The 26,267-nt window shown below is 40.2% G+C and overlaps 1 pseudogene; it reads right to left on the bottom strand.

The window, feature by feature from the left end:
• Positions 1–1,069: 1,069 nt before the first annotated feature.
• On the bottom strand, positions 1,070–1,561 carry LOC131828148 (peptidyl-prolyl cis-trans isomerase A-like; annotated as a pseudogene).
• Between the last annotated feature and the right edge of the window lie 24,706 nt (positions 1,562–26,267).

Below are 26,267 nucleotides of genomic sequence, written 5' to 3'. Positions count from 1 at the left end.
TTGATTTCTGACTTGTGCTTCAGAGTGTCCCCAGGGCATTTCTCCAGCCCTCTTTCCTTGTCCTTCACACCAGTTGCATCACCAAACAGAAGTTTACTGGGGTTACAAAGCTAGGATCAGAGGTATGGGCAGCTTTTCCCTGTATAGTCAATTTATAATGTAGAACATCTTGTATACTTGAAAATTGCGAATGACTGACAGTTTAAGATATCTTTCCACATAGTATCAAGCTAGTCAGTATCAAGCTAGGATTTAGCTTCTTCCACTATTGAATGGAATTAAAAACTGTATGTTTGAAAAAAATCACTATCACATGTTATGAAAATGAATTTTAATTATCCTGTAAGAACCTCAAAATATTCTTGCTCAAGAAAAACATTAATAAAATAAAAGATACATGAAAATATTAAAAGAATATTTCACTAAATAGAGGGAAGACATTAATTTATTATTTCTGAGTTTTAGGAGGTTTTCTATTTTTATTTTATTGTCTTCATCATTTCATTTTTTTAGAAATCAAGATAAGTTTACTCTTAATGCCCATCAACTATTTCACCCATGTTTTGTTTCTTAAATGCCACATTTAAGTGAAATCATATGGCATTTGTCTTTCTCTGGCTGAATTATTTCACTTAGCATTAGACCCTCTAGCTCCATCCACATTGCTGCAAAGGGCAAGATTTCATTCTTTATTATGGCTGAGTAATACTCCTTTCTAGATGTATATGTTAACATCTTCTTTATCCATTCATCTATTAATGGACACCTGAGCTGCTTCTCTAGTTGGGTTGTTGTAAATAATTCTACAATAAACATAAGGGTGCATGTATCCCTTTATTATTTATTTATTTGTTTGTTTGTTTGTTTTTGTGGTTTAGGTTTTACTTCATCACCATAAACTGAACTCTGCAATCCAGCTAGACCTGGGGATAAGGAACCATGGAGCCCGCAGAACCATAGCGAGAGCACAGAGATTCTGGAGTATTGCTAACAGATGGGGGTAGAGGGTGCTCTCCTGAGCTACAGAAGGAATGGTCTGGTAGCTAAGATAAAACACAAGCCAGATTTATTAGATTTGCCCACAGTCAGCAATGGTGATCTTCTTGCTGGTCTTGCCATTCCAGCCCGATGTGCTCCATGCTTCCTCAGTCTTCATGCCCTCTTTGACCGTGCTGAAGACTACCTGCTTGCCATCCACCCAGTCAGTCTTGGCAGCACAGATGAAAAACTGGCAACTGTTTGTGTGGGGTCCAGCACTAGCCATGGACAAGATGCTAGGACCCATGTGCTTCAGGATGAAATTCTCATCATCACACGTCTCCCCACAGATGGACTTGTTACCAGTGGCATGATGGTGAGTGAAGTCACCATCCTGGCACATAAATCCTGGAATAATCCTGTGAAAGCAGGAACCTTTAGAAACAAATCCTTTCTCCCTAGTGCTCAGAGCTCAAGAGTTCTCTGCTGTCTTTAGAGCTTTGTCTGCAAACAGCTCGAAGGAGACATGGCCGAAAGACTCTCTGACCATGGCCATGTCAAAGAGCACAGTAAGGTTGACCATAGCTGGGTAGTGAGGGTGGCTCCAGGTTGGCGGTGTCTGCAAGACACACATGTATCCCTTCAACTTGGTGTTTTTATTTTAGAGGCATTTCTATGGATTCTAAATATAAATCTTTTATCAGGCATATAATTATAAGTATTTCCTCTCCATCTTTGGTTTCTCTTTTCATTCTCTGAATAAGGTATTTAAAGAGCACAACTTTTTAATTCTATGAAGTCTAATTTATCGATTTGTTCTTTTATGGATAATAATAATGCTTCCAGCATTATCTAAAAATCTTTGTTTAATTAAAATCTATAAGGATTTCCTACTATGTTTTCTTCCAGAAGTTTTTTCCAGAAGTTTTTTTTTAAACTTATATTTATAACCCATTTTGAGTTAAATTTTGTATATAGTATGATATATATGTTGAAGCAATTTTTTGGCATATATATCTAATTATTCCAGCATCATTTATTGAAAAGATCTTTTTTCACTAAATTATCTTGCTTTGTAAAAATCAATTGGTCCATAAATGTGTAGGAATATTTTTGAACTTTCTATTTCATGCCATTGATCTATTTGTCTATCATGTTGCACCGGTTCTACCTTATCTAAATTAGTGCATCAATAGGGCAGGGGGTATTCGTATTCCAACTATATATATCCTTTTCAAAGTTGTTTTGGCAATTCTAGGACCTTTGCATTCCCATATGACTTTGAGAATTAGCTTGCCAATTTTTACAAAATGCCTGCTGGAATTTTGAGTGGGATTACATTGAATTTGTAAACTACTTCCAGAAGAATAAATACATTAGAAATAGAGTATTTGGCCCCTAAACAAGATATATCATTAAATTATTTATGTATTTTAAAATTTCTCTTAGTAATTATTTATAGTTTTCAGTATGCCCATCTTGTTCTTTTTTCAAATTTATCCCAAAGCGTTTCATAAACATATTTCATAATGTTTATACTCTTTTAAATTGTATTATATTTCAATTTTAATTTCCTATTGCTTGTTCTTAGTATATAATATTATAACTGACATATATATGTAATTTATCCAATATCTTTGATAAACTCCCTTATTAATTACAGTAGTTTTTTAAGCTTGCAACTGATGCTCTATATTGGGAATCATATCAAATGTGAATTAAGGGTTTTAGTTCTTTCTTTCCAAACTGGATTCCTTTTATGTCTTTTTCTTGACTTACTGAAATAGCTGGAATGTCCAGGATAATTTTGAATAAAAGTGGTGAGATCACAAATCTTTGTCTTATCTCTAATTTTAGGGAGAAATAATTCAAACTTTCATCATCCAGGATCATGGAAGCTGTAGGTTTTTGGTAGGTACCCTTTGTCAGGTTGAGAAAGTTCTCTTCTATTGCTAGTATCATCACAATATCTTTATTATGAAAGAATGTTAAGTTTTGTCAACCACTTTTCCTGCATCTTTAGAGATGATCCTATGATTTTTCTTCTTTTGTTTGTTCATATGGTGAATTACATTTTGAATATCAAATGTCAAACTAACCTTGTGCTCCTGGATGAACTTTTCTTGTCATGATTTATTGTTCTTCACATTTATACTGAATTCAATTTCAAATGGGCAAAAGATTTGAGTAAACATTTCACCAAATAAAATATATACATGGTCAATAAACATAAAAGTATATTCAACATTTTTAGTCATTAAGAAAATGCAAATTAAAATTTCAGTAAAATGCCACCCACACCTACTGAAATGGTTAAGATTAAATTAAAAAGACCTACTATACCAAGTATTAGTAGGAATGTAAAGAACCTGCTGTTGAGAACATAAAGTGATACAACCTCTTTGGAAGATAGGTCGATACATTCTAGAAAAGTTAAACATACTTATATCATGTGATCCAACCATTTACCCAAGAGAAATGAAGGCATATGTTTGTACAAAAATGTTCACAGCAAGATTTATAAAAACTGTCTTTGTGATAGCTCAAAAACTGGAAACAACCCAAGTTTATGGTTATACCAGGCTTTTGTATCAATACAGTACAATACAGATACAGCATTAAAAAGAAATGAATGATTGATAGATGACAGAACATAGATAAGTCTCCAAATAGTTAAGAATGAAAAAACCCCAAAAGAAAAAAGACATGTTATATAATACTATTTTTTTTAAATGAAAAGTAACCTATAGTGAAATGAAATGAAATCAGTAATTGCCTTGGGATACGGCAGATGCAGAGAGGGCTGTGAGGAAGGGGAGCATGACCAAGGGGTGCAAAGAAACTTCTGAGGTTCACGATCTCAATTAGGGTGATACTTTTATAAGTAAAAAGTATACTTTCAATATGTACAGTTTACTGTATATCAATCATTTCTCAATATAACTCAAAAAAGGGTTAATACCCTTATCTGTGAAAAACTCTTACAATCCACACACAAAATTATGTATACAGTATTTCTTCACTATATATATTATATAATGCTATTATATATTATTCAATATTTAAATATTATATGTAACATTAAATTTAATTTTAAATATAATATTGTTATAGAATGTTATATATTTATTATATATTATTATATATTCACACACACACACACACACACACACACATACACATACCCCAAATAGAAAAACTAGCAGAGGAAATAAATGGGAAATTCACAAACAAAAAGAGAAATACATGCATTATTAATAGACACATTTTTAAAAGTTCAAACTCATTCATAATCAAGGAAATTTAAATTAAATTTAAATTTAAACAGAATGAATGAATCACATGTGTGTTTAATTTTCCTAGAAATTAACAACCTATTTTCCAAATAGCAGCATTATAAATTATATGCTGAAAAGATCCTTCGTGAAAAAACATTCTCACACTCTGCTACATCAGTGAGAACTATACAACCTTTCTAAAGTGCCTTTTCGTAATATACATATCAAGAATGCCAGAAACAATCATAACATGTGATCTGTGACCTTAGTATTTCTGCTTCTTGGAATTTACCCAAAGGAAACAATCAGAGAAAAACATAAAGAGTAATGTAATGACGGCCACAAATATGGTAACTCATAAACTGAATTTCTGAAATACACTAATGTCCAAAAAATAATGTGTTGTTTAAAAAATCTAGAATGTATCCAAAGGGTGAAATGTTGTACTTCAGTAAAGTCCATTAAGCTCAGTGTTTCATATATTCAATGTTATAAAAACACAACTAACTCGATATTTAGGATCCAGACATATATGTGCAGTCTGGTTCCCTCAGTGTTTCGTATTCTTCGGTAAGCTCATGCAAACACACACACACACATACCTCTGAACTCTTTTCTGATCAAAAGTAAATCTATCACAATGTTCAAAGATGTATTCAGTGATAAAATTTGGCATGACTTTTTTATATTCCTTTTTATATGTTTTTCCACTTCCAAGGTTTTTTGAATCATAAAACATGACATTTTCCAAAGATATAAATAAATGTGGTGAGCAACAATGAGTAATTTTTGTTTCTTTTGTATCATCCACACCTGATATAGGACACATGTGTTTACAATCAGGCAAGTGTGGAACGGAAATGTATCACCTTGTGATCAGGCAAACTGTGCAAAGTATGAGCTAGGATACTCCTTTTGCTCAGAGCGCTAAAATAATCTCAGTTAAAAATTAACATGCACAATTATCTACAACGTCACTTCTTCCACCTTCTCACCGTCACCCATCCTTCTTTTAATATTGTTTCATTATGCGACTTTTCAAAGCATGTTAAGCCCATTTTGGGAATCTTTTTGTTCCAAGGGTGCTAGAGTAACGCTTTTTGCCTCCAGGAAGATTAGTTCAAACCAGGCATGAAGAAAATGAAGAAGGAAATGTAGATGGCAAAACAGAAGTGATGGAAATAGCTCAAGGTCAGAGCCAGAAATTTAACTTTGTCCAGGAAGGGAAGGGAGGACCTACAGAAAGAAGGAAATCAGTGATTGATAGCAGCAGCTGGGGAGGCCTTTCTGATCAAAGGGTGCAATGGTAGTCACCCATATCAGAAGGGTTTCTCCTTACACCCCAAATGGCCGGTCCCAAGTCCTGCTCTGGTCCACTAGGATTATGGTGAGACTGGCTTGGGTAACTAGCAAAATAATTTCCCTAAGGAATAATTGGAGGTGTTTTGACAGATCTGAATTATGTCACTGGTAAGGTTTGGTGACCTTTACTATACATCTTATTTTATGGGTGAGTTAATCAGAACATTCTGTAATTATAATTCCATATTTTCTGATTTGTAGGGGTTTAGGGATTTTTTTTTTTTTTTGGTGGGTTTTTTTTGTTGTTGTTGTTGTAGTTGTTGGGTTTTTTTTGTTCTTACAAAGCAATCAACATTCTCCTTTCCCCCCACTTAAGTGACCCTGATTTTTTGGAGAAATTATTTATTAAGTTTTTACATAAATGCTCAATTTTATATTTAGGGAGACCCTTCTAGCTCCTTCCCTTAACCCAGCGAATGGTCTTAAGAGTGTTTCTCTTGCAGACAAATTATATCCTACATATTTGCTGGTTCTGAGCAATCCTCCACTTCCTCGTCAAGGTTCAGCCATGAACTTACACAAGAATGGACAGAAATAACCTCAAATCTTTAGCTCTTTGATGGTTTTCTTTGACCTTTTTAGTTCCTTGCTGCTATGGTCCCTCAGCTGCTCCTATCATAGGATCCAGCTCTGACGTTAAACACCTGGTATTTCAACAGGGTTCAAATGTTCATATAGGTAATTACTTCCTGATTACACATCCCTACCCTTCACTTCCAGTTTCTAAAAATACAGAGGGACCAATGGTATTTCCTGTTGCAAAACCAGAATTATGTGAATACTAATTTTAGCTGTTTATATTTCAAAGCAATTCTATAATAATAAATTCTAAGTGGCTTCAAAAATAATATGAGATATATGTACAATATTTCTTAAAAGTCTATTTTTTAGAATATTGATTATGAGACTCTGTGCTGGGCGCCCAGCATGATGCTTCCTAATAGATCTGCAACCAGATCTATCACTGGGAGACGTCTAACCACTGGGACAATGTAAAGATCATACGCATTTCCAGAGAGAAAAGAAAGGTTCACATATGAAAGATCAGGAATTAGAATGGTTACTTCCCACAACAACTACTACAAGTTTAAAGGTAATGAAACAGCACTTCCAAAAGTCTGGTTGAAAATTATTTACAATTAGCATTCTGTACAAAGCCAGACCACCAGTCAAGCCTGAGGATAGAACACAAACATTTTTTAGACCTTCCAAGTCTTGAGATAGGACAGAAATTATTGAAAGTGGTTGTCTCTGGCTATTTGGACAGGATATCATTGTTTGGCAACCAGCTCCCTAGAAATATTTAACCCCTTTAAACATCAACACTTTTTATTAATGTGCATCAACACTTTTTATTAATAATCAACAATTTTTGTTGATAATAAGACTATTAAGAAAAATTGAGCAGAAGGGGTGTCTGGGTGACTCAGTCAATTAAGTGTTTGCCTTAATTGCCTTAACTCTGGTTGTGGTCCCAGGGTTCTGGGATAGAGTCCTGAATCCATTGGGCTCTCTTCTCGGTTGGGAACCTGCTTCTCCCTCTGGCTGCTTGTGCTCTCTCTCTGTCAAATAAATAAATAAAACCTTAAAAAGAAAAAAGTGAGGGGTGCCTGGGTGGCTCAGTTGGTTAAGCAACTGCCTTCGTCTCAGGGCATGATCCTGGAGTCCTAGGATTGAATCCCGCATCTGGCTCCCTGCTCGGCAGGGAGTCTGCTTCTCCCTCTGACCCTCCTCCTCCTTGTGCTCTCTCTCGCTCTTTCTTTCTCTCTCTCTCTCTCAAATAAATAAAATCTTTAAAAAAAAAAAAGAAAAAGAAAAAGAAAAAAATTGAACAGAAGAGGGTGGTGAACATGAAAAGAAAAAAGCTGATGCCATCTTGGTTGCTCTTACTTTTTCTTCTCATTTTTTTTTTAAGAGAGAGAGAGAGAGTGCATGCCTTTGCATGCACACAGGGAGGGAGAGGAGCAGCAGGAGAGGGAGAGAGAGAATCCGAAGCAGGCTCCATGCCCAGCTCAGAGCCCAACTCGGGTCTCAATCTCACAACCCAGAGATCATGACCTGAGCTGAAATCAAGAATTATCACTTAATGACTGAGCCATCCAGGTGCCCCTTATTACTTGTATTTAGTAATTCATTGTTTTGAGCTCCTTCTTTATATTTTTGGTACATAGAAATATTGGATACAATCCTTACCCTCAAGGTTCTGTAATCTAGTGGAAATGATATACTGTAGCACATACTATCATAAAAAGTAGAAAATTTCAAATGCATTAGAGATAAACAAAATGTTAGAGGAGAAGGCATCACTTATAGCTAAAGGAGGCTCTCTGGTGCAGGCATCTGCATGGTCCTTGGCATGGGGAAGCTATAAAGGGGGGAAGGGGGGCAGTGGGAGGGATGGAGAATGCTCTTGTGGGTGTTTGCAGGAGACCTCATGTGATTTAATTTGCTATAATCCAGAGCATGGGTAAGAGGAATTAAACTGGGAAGGCAGGCTGCAAATATATTGTGGGGGCTGGTTCTGCCAGCTTAGAGGTTTCTAGGGCTTCAAATGCTTTTCCCATGTACTTTGACCTTTTGTTTTCAGAAATGTAAATTCTGTAGAAAGAAATGGTGAAGTCTAGCTATTGCATTATTCATAAAGCATGCTGTCTCTTAAAGTTCTCACCTCCTGAATCTTCTTCTATACCACAAGAGACTTTACCAGTCTCTCTTATTAAACTTCTCTTTTCCCAAAGGAGTTTTTTTATGTTATGGAACACCTTTATATGAGAAAGGCTGATCAGTATTCTTCTCTTAACTCAACCTAAGACTTTTTCTCTCCCCAAAAAGTTAGAGTATGAATAAAAGTAAAAATTATTCACTTCCTGAATTCTTTCACATTTTTAGTGATTATTGAAACGGCTCTGATTTTGTACTGGGGGTGGGGGGCAGTGTTCATTAATTAACATCAAGTGCACAAGAAATCCTTATATATGAAAGGGTAGGCTTGTAGCAAGGGCTTTGTGTTTTGCCCTTCTCACATCTCACTTTTCTATTGAGTTCTAGAAGGTTGAACTGACACTCTGGTCCCATGGGACACCACCTTGATCCCCCACCTATAGGAGTATATCAGAGGCTTAATATCCCTTTTAGGGTATCCTGACTTAAAGAGTCTCCTTACAGACAGGGAGCTCTTCTAAAACAGTAACAACTAAGAGAACAACTACCAGGGAAAATTTATCGGAGCCTTCTATGTCTGAGCCTTTACTCTGATTTCCAGCCAGTTAGATCTCTCTGTTCCCAACTTGGCTTTCCCCCAATTCTAAGCTTTAGATCCTTAACCCCCTGTAGATGTGTCTCAGAATCATATTGTCCATCCTTTTCATTCATCTTTCTGATCCGCTCACAACGCTTACTTCCAGATTATGGATTCGGCAAGACTTCTGATATTGCAATCTGTATAATGATCAAGCACATTCCAGATTTTTTTTTTTTTTTTTTTTTTTGTAGCCAGCCATTGGTCTTGGTGGAAGGAAAAACAGTGGCAACAGACCAACTGAAGGGTGAAATACATTCAGCTAGTGTACTCAGTGAATAATGCCCTTCCTTTGGGGCCCAGGCTTTTGTTTCCATCTCCTTCTTACTAGTTTCTATGGAGCACAACTAAATATTTGGGGGCTGACAAGCCTACGCTCCTAGCTCTTGCATCTACACCACAATTTGGGGGCATTTGAGCACTAACTTAGTGTTGGAACTCTAAGCTAGCACCAGGGCCTTTGGCAAGACGAAGCTGAGGGAGTAAAAGTGATCCAATTACGAGCTCAGATGGTCAGAGGAACCATAGCGATGGTTGGAAGGCCAAGATTCCCAGGTCCATCTAATGACTATCTGGATCTCAAGTCATCACCAGAAGAAGGATGAAACCAAGAAGACTAAGCAGAGGATGAGGAGTAAGGAAAGGCAACCAACTGTGTATCAGCTATTGGTATAGGGATTTATTACATTTTCTCATTTAACTTGGACAAAAACTGTATAAAGAGAAAGGGGTGGGATACAAAGACTTCTTGAACATCATAATAGTCAGCTTTTGCTGTAGTAATAAAGGATACCAGGATCTTAGTTGTCTTTAACAACAAACCATATACTGCTTGCTCTTCAGTCTACAGGTTGACCTTGACTCTGTTGGGCTCTGCTGGGCTCAGCTGGGCTCGAGTAAACTCCATATACTTTGTTACTTGGGGGGATATGTTTTTCACGGTGGCAGGGCAGAATCTCAAAGGGAGTGAGCAGAATCCCATGATACCATAAAAAGTTTCTGCTAGGAAAGACCACATACCCCCTACCATCCAGAGCATGTCTGTGCCCAAACCAAGCCATACATCAATGGAGTGAGGATGTTATACTTGGCACACACAATCACATGGCACTGAGTTAGTGAGTATTATCCTTATCGGGAGTAGAATATTGTCAGAGGCAACCCATACAGTCTTTCCCAAAGCCTCACCCTTGTGTCAAGTACTTTAAAAAAAAAAAAATTATCTTGCTAAAATAGTTTAAGAGATAGAAAGTGTATCTGACTTTGTAGATAAGGAATTAGAGACTTGGAGGGGTTAAGTAATTTGCCGAAGACTGGCAAGTGTCTGATAAGGAATTTAAACTTAACCTACCTGATTCTCAAATCCATATTCTTTTCACAATACTTTTGTCTAGAAAGACTACAATCCTAAGATTGAAAAGAACCTACAACTACTGATGAGAAATTTATGCATGAAGCAGAAACTGTGAGAATAATTTCTGTATAGAGTTAAAATATAAACCTAATTAAGGATAATGAGTGTAAATATTAGAAAATCTTGGAAACCCTCTTCTGTAATGCCACCATTTGAAAGGATGGGGTAGAATGAGATAATGATGAGAGTCAGCCTTTTTTTTTTTTTTTAAGATTTTATTTGTTTATTTGACAGAGAGAGATCACAAGTAGGCAGAGAGGTAGGCAGAGAGAGAGAGAGAGAGGAGGAGGAAGCAGGCTCCCTGCTGAGCAGAGAGCCTGATGCGGGACTCGATCCCAGGATCCTGAGATCATGACCTGAGCCGAAGGCCGCGGCTTAACCCACTGAGCCACCCAGGCGCCCCTAGAGTCAGCCTTAAACAGAACTACAGAGAAAGCTTTTTTTTCCATGCCCTTCTGTCCCTTTTATTTATTTTGCATTTTATTAGAGGCTCCTACCACCTGATCCAGAAGCTGGCTACTCCAAGCTCCTTGTTGCAGCCCTTACCTTGTGCCAGCCTTCCCAACAAACGTTCAAGTTGTAGAATGCTCCTCTTTCCAACACCGCATAAAATCTCCAGGCCATCAGCGTTCCAATCAGAAGGTATATATTATGAAAGGTGATCCCTGAGAGAGTAATGTCTGAGCCTCAGATAATACATTTCATATTTCTAATTTGACCCTCTGACCCTGGGACCTATTGCTAAAGGAGGTATATTTCAGCGGTAGCACTTTCTGGTAATTCCACAATCAGGCACAGACACTTCAATTAATTTATATGCATGGGGAGTGATACAATTTTTACGAAGGGGGCAAAAGCCCCCCCTTCTCATTCATAGTCTATTGTCAAGTAGACCTTATGCCTGGTTGTAAATAGTGTGTAGTCACTGGCTGGGATGTCTCTTTACATTTTTACCATGAAATACTTCTTGTTGGGGGAAAAAGATGTTTTGGTCTGTGAACTTGGGGAGAAGCCATTCTATGCATATTGACTCTGAGGAACAAAAGCAGAGAGGGTTTTATTTATAAGTCCTTCTAAAAATATGTTCACTATTCCTCTACCTACTGCACCGAAATAGAGGGTCTTAAGGAAAACAGAGAAAAGAGAATGGAAAGACAGTGCCTGCCCTCACCTTTTGAGCTAGCCAATTACAAAATCAAATTCATCGTAATGAAAAATAGAGACAGAGTCATCCACAGTATGCTTATTGTGTGCTTGGCACACAGTTGGTGCTCAATATCTGCTTGTTGAATGAATGAATGAATGAATGTGTGAGTGAATGAATGAATGAATGAATGTGTGAGTGAATGAATGAATGAATGAATGTGTGAGTGAGTGAGTGAGTGTGTGAGTGAGTGAATGTGCTGAAGTGTCTGAGTCAGGCCTTAGCGTTCACTAAATATGTTAAGGGACTTCTCACTTGTGTCTATTAAACATTTGAACAGTCAGAAATATCGCATATTTATATCCTATGGCATATTTATATCATATGAGCTGTGTTTGGTTGTTTAAAATGGCATCGGAGCTCTCGTAGGTGCTACTGTGATCCGGTATGTTCGTAACAATTTTCCTTAAACGCCACTAGAAGTAGGTGTCTTCACGCTTCTCTTACATATTTGTATGCGCATCACCAAAATATTTTTGTAATAGGATAACATTCTGAATAAATTGCCAAAAGAGGAACCACTCTCTTTGTAAAGTGTGGGAATGCTATTTGCACATTTAAAAAGGAACACCTATCATGTACGAGCCCTTCCATGTATGTAGAACACACACACACACATCCCGCCGTGTTTTACGTTGTGCTCAAGGGCGGCCATTTCAAGTCTTGGTCCACTGACCATTGCGTATGGCTTGGCGAAAAGGGAATGGGGGTCAGTAAGAGGAGAGCGGTGTGGTAGAGAGAGGACAAAAGTGAGTAAGTGGATCATGGCTAATGTCAGAATTCCAGAAATGCCTGGGATGCCTGCAGCATTCCTGCTGGAGGCTGAAATAACAGAACAGAGTGACCCCAGCTCTAGAGACTCCCACTTCATTTATCTTGCGCTGGAAACCCCTGTAAAAATGGACCTTCACCGGGCTTGAGCACTGACCTACACTTAAATCGAAAGAAACCAATAACAGTTTTACTTACAATCCCCAATGCCAATATGTCTGGAAAAATATGTTGTGAAGGGAAGGGAGGAGAAGAAAAAAGCCTCCATGCGCATAACTTATCTTTGACTGTCACAAAATCAATAGGCTTTACTGAGCCCAGGAAATTCAATAGCTCGGCATTCATAACAAAGATTGGTTTGGGTGATTTGTCTCTCTCTAATAAGGCAGGCTTTGGACCCCAGCTTCCCTTCCTTTAAAACTCAAAGGGGGTGGGATTTCTTCATCCCAGCCAAGTCCTCTTGCTTGTCTATTGTCGGGACTTCACAATGGCCCCGCTTGTCTAGCCAAGCCTTGCTTCCCCCAGGAGCACAGACCTCACATTGGGGCGTGAAGCAACAGATGCCGGCTTTACAGCAGCATTCAGCCTCTCTCCGCCGGCCTGACAGCCTTTTCATGCACCATGGATTCATCTGGTTCAATGAAAAACCCAGAGCAAAACTGCAAGTATTTGTCTTTTTTGTTTTTTTTTTCCTGGAGACCACTTTATAGAATGTGTCCAGATATTCACTCTGGAAACTAGGCCCACTGCAGAAACATGTGAAAAAGATGTGAGCGCCCTGACCCGACCCCGCTCTCTGAAGAAGCCTGTGCCCAGGCACCCACCGACGCATTTAGTCAAGTGGAGAGGGGGAGTGCGAGCGGGAGAGAAGAGGCTGGCTGCTGTCTGTGGAACACCGCTCCCGGGGCTTGCCAGCTCAGCGGCTGGACAGCACCCAACACAGGCCCTTGAACACAGCAGGCAATCAATAGATGTCAGCTGAATCACAGTAAACATCGAATACACATTGAATTCCGAACATGTGCCCGTCACTTCACGTGCTGGACGCTGGTCCTTATCGTCATAACACACTGACAAATGGATATATCAATATTCCTGTTGCACAAAAGACAAAAGCCGAGGTTCAGGGAAGTTAAAAAAGAGGACCAACATCACACAGATAATCCGAGCGGAATCCAGTCAGCGTCTCTCTCCTCCAAGGCCTGACCTTTTTCAGTATTCCAGAGGATTTCTCTTAGCGACATTGGCAGACCCAGGAATGAGCAAGCAAAGCCCGTGTTAAGTGATATTGTTTGTGGGATGCGAGGGTTAGGGTAGTCCTCGTCCATCGTCAGTCTGCGTAACTCTACTAGACTTGGAAATCCTGGGTCTTAGTTTTGCCCCCGCAATGAACTCATTCCTTTTGCTGTGTGGATACATGAGTACAAGTGTGTGAACATACTTCCTAAATCCCAGACAGTCTCAATGTATAGGACAGCGAGAGCAGTTGAGGCACAGCCCCATTCTAGGAACAGAGGGAGGGTCTGATCAACGGACCAAAGAATGGGTTGAGAAGTTACCAGTTAGGTGACGGCTGTCTTTCCGTCCCAAAGCCTTTTCTAAGAGTCCCTCTTGAGAAAGCAAGAGATAAACACTAATCAATCAGTCAGTAAGACACTATCCGCATGCTTACTTTGTGTTCACCCTTGATTCATCTGTGAGCCACCTGCAGTGCGGACCAGAGGTTTGGAGGCTGAGGCCACCACTGAGAAATAAGGCAATAGGAGCTTGGCCGAGAGGGGCTGCAGAGGCGACATGTAAGAGGTCAGGGCTATAGAGCGACCCGTCCCCCTCTATCTTTTCTAGGCAGGAGCCCTCTCCCCTGACAACTCCCCGCTGCATTCAAAGAGTGAGTCAGCGCAGAGCTGCCAGCATGGGGAGAAGGTTGGCTCTCTTCCCCGGGATGAGCAGCTGGCAGATGAGCGGGGTAGAATTTGAAGAGAGAAGAGGAAACCAATGCACCGAGTCATGGAAACAGCTGTTAGTTACTCGAAACATGATGGGTGAAAGAGCATGGAGCCATCACATACCAGTCAACCTGGTCCCCCGTATGTTCAAACACCTCAGAGTGTAAGCATGGACATAGGCAAGGAAAATGATTTGTGTTTGTTAAGGCCATTAGTGCTGTTACATGTCATATGTGCTAGGACTGAGTTTACTGTGACAGAAAATTAGAATAAAAATGGCTAAAGGAAGGTAGAAATACCTTCCACGATGGGCACACATGTGGTCTGAAGGTGGTGAGGCAAGGCTGAGGGGGCGGCGACACATAGTCAGTCATAAGGAACCCAGCCAGGCGCCGCCTTCCGCGCTGTCTCTCCATTCCCTCTTCCACCTGTGACATCTGCCTAACCGTCCACGACCAAAACTCAAGCTCTAGCCAGTATCTCTGAACGCCAGCCAGCAAAAGGAGGAAGAAACAAACATAGATAAGCCGTATTCTCTTCGGAGCAGTTCTCTAGAAGTCTCATGTGACACTTACATTCCATAGCCAAACTCGTGGCTTGATCTAGCTGTGAGGGAGATTGCTGGGTACGTTCCAGCTAAAATCTGTCTGTTCTATCATTATAGAAGAAAGGGAGGTTGTATGCTAGGAGCCAATTTGTAGTAGCTGTCATACAGACTTGATCAAAAATAATACCAAAGCTGCATCTAGCCAAAGCTAGAAGACACCCGCAGAAGCGACCACTGACTCGTTCCTCTTTTATCTAGATGTCTGATACGCAGCCTGGAGATATTGGCCATCAGGTCACACAAATACATGGCCACCCTGCCAATAGAATTTACTTCCAAAGGTAGCAAATAAAATGTCCAAGGAAGAAGGAAGAGAGAGAAGAGAACCGAAGAAGGAAGGCTGGAAAGAAGCAGTGCAAGGAAAGGAATGGTAGTAAAATTTGTCATTTGACTAGATTGGAAAATTTCAGTACTGTAACTAATCTGACATGCATGCATAGAGGCCCTTGGAAATCAATTCTTGGTGTCTCTCTAACACACACACACACACACTCACCACTCATATTCTTGCATGCCCACAGTTAAAATGTTAGGTTGATGTTACAGGTATATATTCGGAACATGGTCAGGGTGCTTACATGCGAAATACTGTTGCTTTATAAAAGATGATTCACATATGGCCAACTTTATTAGTACCCCATTATTCCTTCAGGTCAACCAACAATTGGAACACATATAAAATATATTTGTGATCTGTGAATTCCTTTGGGATATAGAGGAAAAAGTGTTTCTCTTCTTTTTCCTCTGCTGCTGAAGGTAGTGGATGGAAACAGAATTATTAGTCCCTTGCTTTCGGATTTGGGGGTTCATGACAGTCCTTTCACAGACCTAGTGATCCATATAATCAGGCTGCCAGTGAACTTGCCACTATGTAAATGAAAGCTGAAATTTTTTCAGAGAAGCTAGCTCTACCAAGTGGTTAAGTTTGTGTTCAATAATATGATTCAAAGATATTATTAAATGGAAAGCTCAGAAAATTTTGGACTGTGTTATAAAATGGAGCCTAGTATCTTTGAGGAAAGAGTAAACTTAACTATTTCATTATAAACACTGATGACTGAAGGCAAAAATAGGTTGCTTGCTTGGAAATAAATGCCGAATCTTAGTGAACTAATTTAAAAATTGTCAATGCAAGAAAAATAGAATTTGGTAAAAATGGTAATTTTTACCAATATTCAATTTGCTTCTCTACATTTCTCAGTCTCCTTGTACTTAGACGGAGCCATTTGACTAGTTTTATCCAATAAAATGTAACAGAATTTACTTCTAGAAATTACTTCCAGTCTAAGGCAGGAAAGAGCCAATGGTCGTTTCTTGGTCTTTCTTCCCCTTATCATGACGGAGGGGGCTCCTGTGACAAAATGGTGAAGCCTCTGTCCACCAGGCTTCCTGAGTGACTACGGAGCAGCACTCCCGTGGACCAGTGTCAACCATGTAGTACGAATGACAAATAAACTTTTTAAAAAGTCTTTTATGACAGGATTATTTATTACCACAGCATAGTTTAGCTAATTCTGACTAAACTGAGATGTAAATGATTAAATATCTCAGAGAGAGCCAAACTCTAAAATGAAAAATGAAACAAAGACAAAATCTCAAACTCTCAGATTCTCCATAGCTCTCTAAGCAGGAATTGGCTTTAATTAGGTAAGATTTTTCCTAAAATGTTCTCTGTAGCCTCAAAACCAGCTCTGTTTCATCCAAATGCCAAAATGTTTCTGCATTTAGTAGCTCTGCATTATTTGCTGGTCAACCAAGTCTACAGAATGGTTTTTGTGTATTCATTTTTATTGAGCTACTTTACCACTGAGTTGAGTACAATTTCAGTACGTATAATCTCCCCTCCCAGATGGCTGATTTGTTAGTTATCTGATAGTCAGGAGATTTAACCTCCTCAAGCCAAATCTTTGATAGAGGAAATGATCATGACTTGGGAAGACTATATATTTCATAGATTCTGCCAAATTACAAAATGCACTGTAAGCACACGTTGGAAAACCCTCAATTAGGACCCAAACTATAAAATGTTAACAAGACAAATTAGGGACTCGGAATGATACAGAATTGGTTGCCTGAAATAATGAGGGGATGGAGTGTGTGTCAAATTGCTGATAGAAGGGCTTATGCGGTGATTTGCCTGAGGCACCTGGTATCACTGCCAGCACCTGAGGGTCTGCCCTCCCTGCTTCTTGCTGCCCAGGGAGTTGAAACTACCAATCGGAGAGAAATTAACATTTATTGAACATCTACAGTGTACTAACTGCTACATCATATATTTTCTGAAGTAGATTTCCACTTGACAGATAAGACATCTGAGGCTAAAAGTAGTTAAGTAATTCAAGAGGCAGGGTCAGGACTCAGCCTGGGTCCAGGCCTTTCTATCATACCATGTGGCAACATTGGCAAGCACACAAATGGGCCCACGTAATTTTACTCATCTTGATGGACATATTTTTGGTGAATGGTTTTAATAAAAACTGATGTTCAGGGAGCCTGGGTGGCTCGGTGGTTTAAAGCCTCTGCCTTCAGCTCGGGTCATGATCCCAGGGTCCTGGGATCGAGACCCACATCGGGCTCTCTGCTTAGCAGGGAACCTGCTTCCTCCTCTCTCTCTCTCTGCCTGCCTCTGTGCCTACTTGTGATCTCTGTCTGTCAAATAAATAAATAAAATCTTAAAAAAAAAATGTTCATTTTTTTAACCAAAGTTAAATTTTTATTAAAATCATCAGAAAATGTAATATTCCTCATATCAAGATTTTCTTAATGTCCAGAGATTACATTTTAAGGGTCTCATTTTTAAATATTTTACTAATATATTCACAGGGTATGTTCCCGACTTACTTTTTTCCCTTCCAGATTTACTGAGATATAATTGACGTATAACATTGTATAAATGTAAAGTGAAATCCTATTTTGAAATGGAAGAAGCGATATGGTGGCTCTAGGAGGCAAGATTTATCATGTTAGATCCATGCTGTGCAATCAATAGGAAGAAGGATGTGGGAGGAAGAGTTACAATATAAGAAAAACACAGACACGGTGCTGGTGAGGACTCAGTATAGCGGAAACCATTTCTTTGTTCTACTCTGTACACAGATTTTGCTCTTAGAAAAAGCATATTAAAATTTATCTAGATTTTCGTCTTTGTTTTAAAAATATATGTAAGAAAAAACATGGACAAGGAATTGAAGGCACAGTACTTTCACCTTATTCACTTTTAAAAAGATAGAATTGGGAAACAATGGTTTTTGTTTCCTATTAAGCCATGTTTCTGATAAATAATCTTTCTGGTCATTGCAAACCCCTCTTCTTGGATTTACTTTATTTATTTATTCAGAGTTAAACTCTGCTAACTACGCGCTCTTTAGGCAAAGCAAACGTTTATTCCCCCCCCCACAAAGAAAACAGGCTTCCCAAGATTTTGACCCCCTCAGTCCTACAAGGCAAAAAGAAGCTATTGAGGTTCGTTCCTTCAGGATGAAATTGTACTCAACTCAGTAGTAAAGTAGCTCATCCTTCAGGATGACCCCCTCAGTCCTACAAGGCAAAAAGAAGCTATTGAGGTTCGTACCTTCAGGATGAGGTTCGTTCCTTCAGGATGAGAATTCGTTCCTTCTCTCTCATCCTGAAGGAACAGTCGTTCCAAATTCTGTATAAATACTATCATTTTCCACATGTGTCATATCTGAAAGAGTTTGGAAAGCGTTTCCCTAGAAGATTGGACTCTCAGTCTGTTTTCTTAAAATATTAAATCCATTCCCCCCAAAAAAAATTTTTTTCACTTTCTAAATGCAAATTGATAATCTATGTGAATAAGCCCCATGTTATGTGGATAACTGTCTTTATCTGCAAAAATATGACCTCTTACACATCTCTATACCATAAGCAGTTATGAGAACTGAAAAGAGAACATAACTAAAAGGAAGCAATAATATATTGCCTAAATCATAGTAGTCACCCAAGATTATTAGCTTTCTTTCTTCTTTCCTCCTAAATCCCAATTTGCCTTTGAGCTAAATGCTCACTAAAATTTAAGCACTTTGAAGTCAGGCACCTTTTTAATGTATATCAATTTCTGCAGAGCCCAGAAAAGTACCTGGCACATTAAATGTTTCTTAAGTGTTTTTTCATTCCCTTATCTGAAAACTTTTATATCCACTTTCAAATGTTTCTTTCTTCCAATATTCTGAGAATTAGGAAAGGCAACCTTTCTTGGTACATCATTCAATATGATTTCCCATCTCACCGAAATCATCCTCCAATTCTCTTGAGGGAATTGTGAAAAATTGCATTCGTGCCCCGGCTCTAAGTTCTTCTATAGAATATAGTTTTGATGAGTAAACAAACACCTCAAAAGTTTCCTTCTATGATGTGTATACGTAATGTTCAGCCTCATGTTACTGAAGACCACTATCAACTTGATGGAAGAACTAGTTTCTTGGAAAAAGACAAAACTTAGGAGTACAAGTCTGACAAGGAGTTTTTTGTTTCTGTTGTTCTGTTATTCCGTTATTTTTGTTTGTTTACTTTACTTATTTTAAACTATAAGGGAGCTGGAAAAGTCAATTCCCAGTTACCTAAGAAGGCAAAGATTAACAAAATGATTATAGTATTATAGTTGTCTAGCTTTTGAGTGTAGTTTAGATATTTTCTTGCTCTCCTTGCTATTCCTTTCAATCCTCCTCTCTTTCCATGTTAACATTTGTAAACTATTGTTTTCTAGTCATTTTCAGGAAATAGCATTTGGGGGAAGAAGGGGGTGGAATTAGTTTAAAACTTCTGTTCAAAAGCAAAGCAAACCCATGGTCTTGTTACCTGCCTTTATTCTGTTATTCTGCCTTTACCCTTCAGTATATCATAGCTGATCTCTGGTAGGGTCAGCTCTTGAAGAAAACTTCCATTTATAATGTCCACAAATGATCCCAAGAAAGAGGGAAGGGAAGAAGATAATGACACGCACAGAGCTTTATTTAGTCTCTAGAATCATAACCCAAAAGTGAGCTGGTCAACCATAAGAACGGGGAATGAGTGGGGATGGGAAGTTTGCTCTTGGTGTAAGATTACCTGCTTTCAGCTGGTCTCTGCCCAGAGGTTCCTCTAGAACCTCTCACAGCCCTATTCAGCACAGAGTGAACTAGCAGCAGCTACTACTATGTGGCTAGGAAATATCCCAGTGTGGTCAGCTTGATCCCTCTTTCTCAGAAGAGAGAGCAGATGAGGCATAACACAAATGCTTTGAGAGTCTTGTTGAGAAATTGGAGTAAATCGGAAGAGAACACACAGGCAGCAGCATCAGGGAGTTGTCAGCTCCTGAAACCTGATAGGCCCTCATGATGTGTCCGTCCTGACACCTTCCCCAACCTCTACCTCTCCCCAACCTCTACCTCTCTGTGCTCTCTGAGAGCACACATCTGATGGCATCTCTCCCTGTTTCCAAAGTCCCAGCCTCTTTGTGGAACATAAAATATCCCTTATGAGTTGCCTCCCGCCTGTGTCTTGGCTGTTACCTCTCTCCACCGTCAGTTATCACTCCGGCGGAATCGAACAGCTTACTCGTCATTCTGCTGTCTTTGACATCTGTTGTTCCTCTCATTGGAGAGCCATTTGTCCTTTTGTGCTCCCAGGAGTCAATCACTGCCTTGTTTGTGTTCTCTTTGCATTTTGTGCATATTTTTGTTATTGTATCTCACAGAGGACATCTTAGGTTATTGATGGACAAGTCCCTTTTCTACCTCAGATTGCTCCATATGGCCACGCAAGTGTTTTACCCTCCAACTCCAGAGAACACCGTTTGCGTTATAGAATGCAAGAGTTGTCAGTGTGACGGCTCTGCCTGTACTACCGGTATTAACAACGGTAGCTGCTTCTTATGGAATAGAAGCCAAGCACGGCTCCTCTGTCATCTCACTATTTCTGTGTAACAAAATCATGGAAGTGAGCGCCATTCCTACCTCGAGTTTAGGGATAGGGAAACCGAAGCCCATAGATCACAAGTAATTTGCCCAAGGTCTTCTTATATATTATGAATGCTTTAGAGCTAGGTCTGGGTCGAATACTTCTATCTGCCTCGGATGCCTAGCACAGTGTTCAGAATGCAGGGACACGTGACACGTGTTTAGCTGAATGAACGGATGGGAGGGCAGATGAATGAGGAGCCTGAGGCAGGAGGCGCTGACTCTCCTCAAGGCCTGGGAAGGCCTCAGAGAGCCAGAGTCTTTGGGTGGCACAAAAAAGCTGGAAGGTGAACAAGTTTAAGCAAATTGGAAGTTATAGGCTCAAATAATTTAAATAACATACATAGGTCTCAGAAAGAAAGTAAATTCTCTGCCATTCGTATAACAACTCTATGTCAGAATCTTTCCACCATCACGCTTGCATTCTAGCAGAGGGAGACAAGTAATAAAGAATGGAGGGATAGAGTAGGTTTCAGTGATAAATCACAGGAAAAGAAAACTTAGAGCAGGGCAAGGGTGATGGGGAGTCAGTCACTGGGAAATTTAGGACAGTGTACCCCTTACCGAGAAGAAACATTGAAACTTGTATAAATCCTTGAAGGGGACCAAGCAGTTAGCCTGGTGGGTCTCCAGGGGAAGACTAACCCCAGCAGATAGAAGATCTCGGTCATAGTCCCTAAAGTAGGAGGTAGTTACTAAATCCCACCAGATTGTCAAAAGAGATCGAGAAGTCTGTGTATCTATAGTTGGGTAAAACAGATAAAACAAGGATGCCAGTTCAGTTTGAATTTTGAGGTGTAATTAGAAGTGTCACCATCACAGCCAGCTGTCAAGGTAGTGAGGTAGAGAAGTGTTTGTGGTGAAAGAAAATAATAAATATTACATAAAATATGCTTATACTACAAAAGTACGCTTATACTAAAAAAGTATCCGTTGTCTGATACTTAAATTTAACTGAGCTTTATCCTGTATTTTTGTTTGCTCAATTTGGCAACCCTGATCTAGAGCAGAGCAAGAAAGAGAGAGGAGTCTGTCTTGTACCTCTGCCTTTCTCTGCAAATCGCTGCTATTTTCCCTCCTAGCAGTCTGCTTCTTCCACATGGCAGGAAATTTTAGAGCTTCTGAGCTTAATCCCACAAGCTTTGCCATCAGTGGAATTTGATTCATATGCTATATAGTTCCAAGTTAAAGAACCCAGGGCAAGACTTTATTTAAATAACCCAATAAGAATTGGGGACTCAATGGCCAAGAGAACTGGATACAACAATAGCATCCGCTTGGGTCTCCCAAGTACCTTCAGCAACGTTAGATGGGGCAGCTCCCCAAGAAAGAAATAATGCTTCCTCACAGGAAGGGATCTTTCCACGATAACCTCACAGGGCAGAAGGGAAAGGGAGGTTTCTTGGGCCTTTTTCATAAGGGTACAAATTCCAGTCATGGCCATTCACATTCATGACCTGACCCACTTCTTAACACCATCACCCTAGGGATTAAGTTTTAACGTGAATTTGGGGGAATGCAAACATCCAGACCACAGCAAGTGAGCTATGTGCACACAAAAGATATCCATACTTAGAGTACATTGGCATATCCATGCACTAATTGCTTAATTATTTTCACTAATGGATAGAAGAATAAGATCTCCCAAAGTGAACATTCCAAATGTAACCAGGATTCGAATCTGTGTTACCTACGATTTTCTATGTGTTGGTATGTTTTGTTTCAAAGTGTTCTCTTTATAAATTATCATTTCCTTACTGAAACTAATATTATTCTTAATGTCTTACCATATATCAAGTGCCTTTAGGGAGAGATCTTCCAGAAGCACGCTTAGTAACTAATGGTTGGAACTTCATTTTTTAGATTTTATTTATTTATTTGACAGACAGAGATCACAAGTAGGCAGAAAGGCAGGCAGAGAGTGAGGAGGAAGCAGGCTGCCTGCTGAGCAGAGATCCCGATGCAGGCCTCAATCCCAGGACCCTGAGATCATGACCTGAGCCAAAGGCAGAGGCTTAACCCACTGAGCCACCCATGTGTCCCTGGTTGGAACTTCTTAGAACTCATTATATTTCACAATAACCCATCATTGAGATAGTCACATTTTGCTGTTTGCAGTGCTGACCTTCCCATCCCGACTTCTGTGCTGCTTGAATGGACCTAGATTTCCTGTCATAAAGTTGAAATCCCACCTGAACTACAGAAGTTGGAGTAAAAAAAAAAAAAAAAAAAGTGGGGTTTGAGTGTACTACAAGGCCTGCACACCTGCAGCTCTCTCTCACACAGAAGCTTTGGATGTACTGGTGACAGTAATTTCACAGAATTCAAGTAATTTATCACCAGATTTTGCAATGCTTCTTGCTGGATAACTATAATTACGAGGTGTCACCGCTATAGCCGGCTGCTGGGGTGCTGAGGTGGTGAAGTGTCTGTGTTGAAAGAAATTTGCAAGCAAACTTGGGTGAGAGAGTGTTTCTCCAGCAGGAGAAGAAGAGGGTGTGTGGATTCTGGTGTTCGGAGTCGTGGGAGGCCGTTTGGCTCCCTGCAGCTGAATAGAAATTGTGCCCAGGGGTCACAGCCAAAACCCATCAGAAACCACACATTATAGCTTGAAGCGTCCTCTCCATGTTCCCTGTGGAGCCAGGGCATCTTTATTTCATACATCATTTATTCCTCCCATGGAGGCCTTTCATAAAAGAACAGTCTGGAATACTTATCGAGGTGCTTGGGACACTAGCATGTGTGTGAACCTTCCGTTTGGGGGACCTTATCTCCACCACCCAGGTTTCACATCATCCCTTTCCGTCCAGACAAATCAACCTGTTTGTTAATGTGCCCATAAACGGAGCCTTTACATTTCTCTGGAGACCTATTCGCTAACCAGTCCCGGAGTCATGTTTTTATTTGGTAGCGCTGCTCTAATAACATTCACTGCAGAATTGCTACGGTCCTTTCTCTGTCATAACATATAAATACACATGCTGACGGGAGGCAAAGCAAAGAAGAAATACGTTTGTTGGCTTTGTCAGAGTCGCTTCCTGACCACTTTCACAGGCTCTGCTTAATGAATCCACCCACACGTGGAAAAATCCCCAAAGAGGGCTTATCAAAAATAATGTAAGTACTCTATGGTACGATTTTGTGGTTGATACCCCTAACGGCCCGATACTCTAAAGATCATCAGATATTTCCAGATCTGTACCAGAAATAAAAACAAGTAAAAATGAGTTTCTCTTCTCTTGTCCTGCCAAATACTCACATGTCACTCAGCTCTTTCCAGAAGAGGGACGATTCCAAATAAAGCCCACACGGGCTCCATACAGGTTGAGGTGTGAGATCGGTGGGTCTCAGGCATTGGATAATATCCCCAATACTGGTCCCTATTATTCTTTTCGTCATTCGATTTCAGCATGGCTCTTTGGAGCACCCTTGGGGAGCTAAGTGACCGTGTGGGCGGTGGGAAAGGGGGTTTTCATAGCCTCTGCTCATAGTTTTAAGAAACAAGTTTACGCCCTTGTAGTGTTTTAACAAATTTCTCCAAAAGACTTTCTTTCCTGCCACTAGACCCAAAGTTTTTCTTTTTCCCAAGCCCCCCAAATGGCTGATCCATGGGGGAATAATGCCCAGTGCCTCACCCCTGAGTTCCTGTGTTCACTAAAGATAACCCGAGGCAGGGTGGTGCGGGGGGAGGGGGGGCACTTTCCCAGAGTAGATTTGTTCTCTTTGTCCACCAGCCAAGGGGCCGTTATGGAGAGAAGGGTACTGGTTGTTCGGCTTGTTTGTCCAATCCCTCCCCTCCCCATCCTTTGTTGTCTGTCAACTCAAACTCCTACCGGGACACATTGGGAGAAAAGCTGTCACCATGAAAGGCTTCAGCTGCCTTGCGGTGCGGAGTCCCTCTCTGCCAGCTCCCCCGGCCCGGGCACTGGCATTAACGCCGTGCTTCCATTTAGAGCAAAATGAAAGGGTGAAATGAATGGACTTAAGCCCTTTTACGTTTCCTTTTCAAGCACACCCCACCTCTAGGCACCCCCAAAATGGCCTCCTCAGGTTTTTCTCACCTCCTTTTCTAGTATGAAGACAATGGTGGAGAGAAGGAACAGTGCTGCTAAAACTTAAAAGGCTTCAACACTGGATTTTCTATGCAAATCCAGAATGCTGTTTAGCAGCAGAATAGGGAAATTTCCTCCTTTCATAATATTAATTTATGTAGTGCCTGTCCCAGTTTCCTCCCTCTGACGCTGCGTGAATGCCTTAGACCCGCTTAATGAGATGCGCTTTTCATTTTCACTCCAAAGATCTTTGTGAGTTTGGGGGAACCTGAGAGAAGGGAACTAGTCTTATACTGCCTTTGAGAGGGGGCAGAGCCCTAGCCAGCCAGGATTTTCCAGTGGGGGGGGGGGAACGCACGTGGCTAAGGAGGGGCTCATATCCCTTCGCCAAGTGGGGGGAAACGTTTTCCTGGTGCATCTGAATATTGCAAACTCATTCTTTTTCTTCAGCCTTTTCAGCAGGCTGCCGATTCTCTTTTTTTTTTTTTTTTTTTTTTTTTTTATTTTTTATTTTTTATTTTTTTTTTTTTATTTTTTATAAACATATATTTTTTATATACATATATTTTTATCCCCAGGTCTGTGAATCACCAGGTTTACACACTTCACAGCACTCACCAAATCACATGCACCCGAATGTTTATAGCAGCAATGTCCGATTCTCTTTTTATTCACCTCTTGTCCCTCATGAGCAAAGGACTGCTGCTGGCTCCAAAGCCAGCCACTTGTTCAAGTCTTTTGGAACAAGACATAGATCATCATTAGCCACAAGTTTAGACACTTCTTGTGTTAGAGGAGAAGGGGGGGTAAATTTGGGAGCGTGGCATAAACTAAGTCAGGCTTAAGGAAATGGTATCTGTATAATGGGCCACCCTTCTTCATCAGGTACACCTGCACCATTGCCACCGGCAAGGGCTTGGTACAAATGACCCCGTTCTTCATGTTACTGCCCTGTTTCCGTTCTTCTATTTCCTCCAACTTACTGACACTCTTTACTGCTGTGTTCTCACCACACTTCCTCTAACATATGTGTTCCGAGCATTTCTTTGTAACTGGCCACTGTTTATGATGAAAAAGAACACAAAGAGCAGAACAGAGAGCCGTCGAAGGCACTGTCAGAAACACCCCCATGAAACCCTTCATGGGATCACCTCCTGTGCCCCAGCGTGCACTTTGGTATGTGAGGCTCCTAAGGAAAAAAGCATTTCTCCCCGTCTAGCTGGTGAACCCAAACTCTAGCCCACCCTTCAGGGCCCAGCGAGAAATCATCCTGCTCTCTCCAACATGCTGTTTTTCGCAGGCACATATTTCCATTCTCTCTGCTCCCAATGCAGCCTAGATAGCCCTGCTGTATGAGTATTGCCTTTCACAGCCCACTGCCCAGTTAGCCCACCAGCTCCTGA

This window comes from Mustela lutreola, chromosome 3 (assembly GCF_030435805.1).
Source record: "Mustela lutreola isolate mMusLut2 chromosome 3, mMusLut2.pri, whole genome shotgun sequence".
Classification (NCBI taxonomy): Eukaryota; Metazoa; Chordata; class Mammalia; order Carnivora; family Mustelidae; genus Mustela; species Mustela lutreola.
The sequence above is the reverse complement of the archived record's forward strand: the minus strand, read 5'-3'. Positions and strand labels throughout refer to the sequence as shown.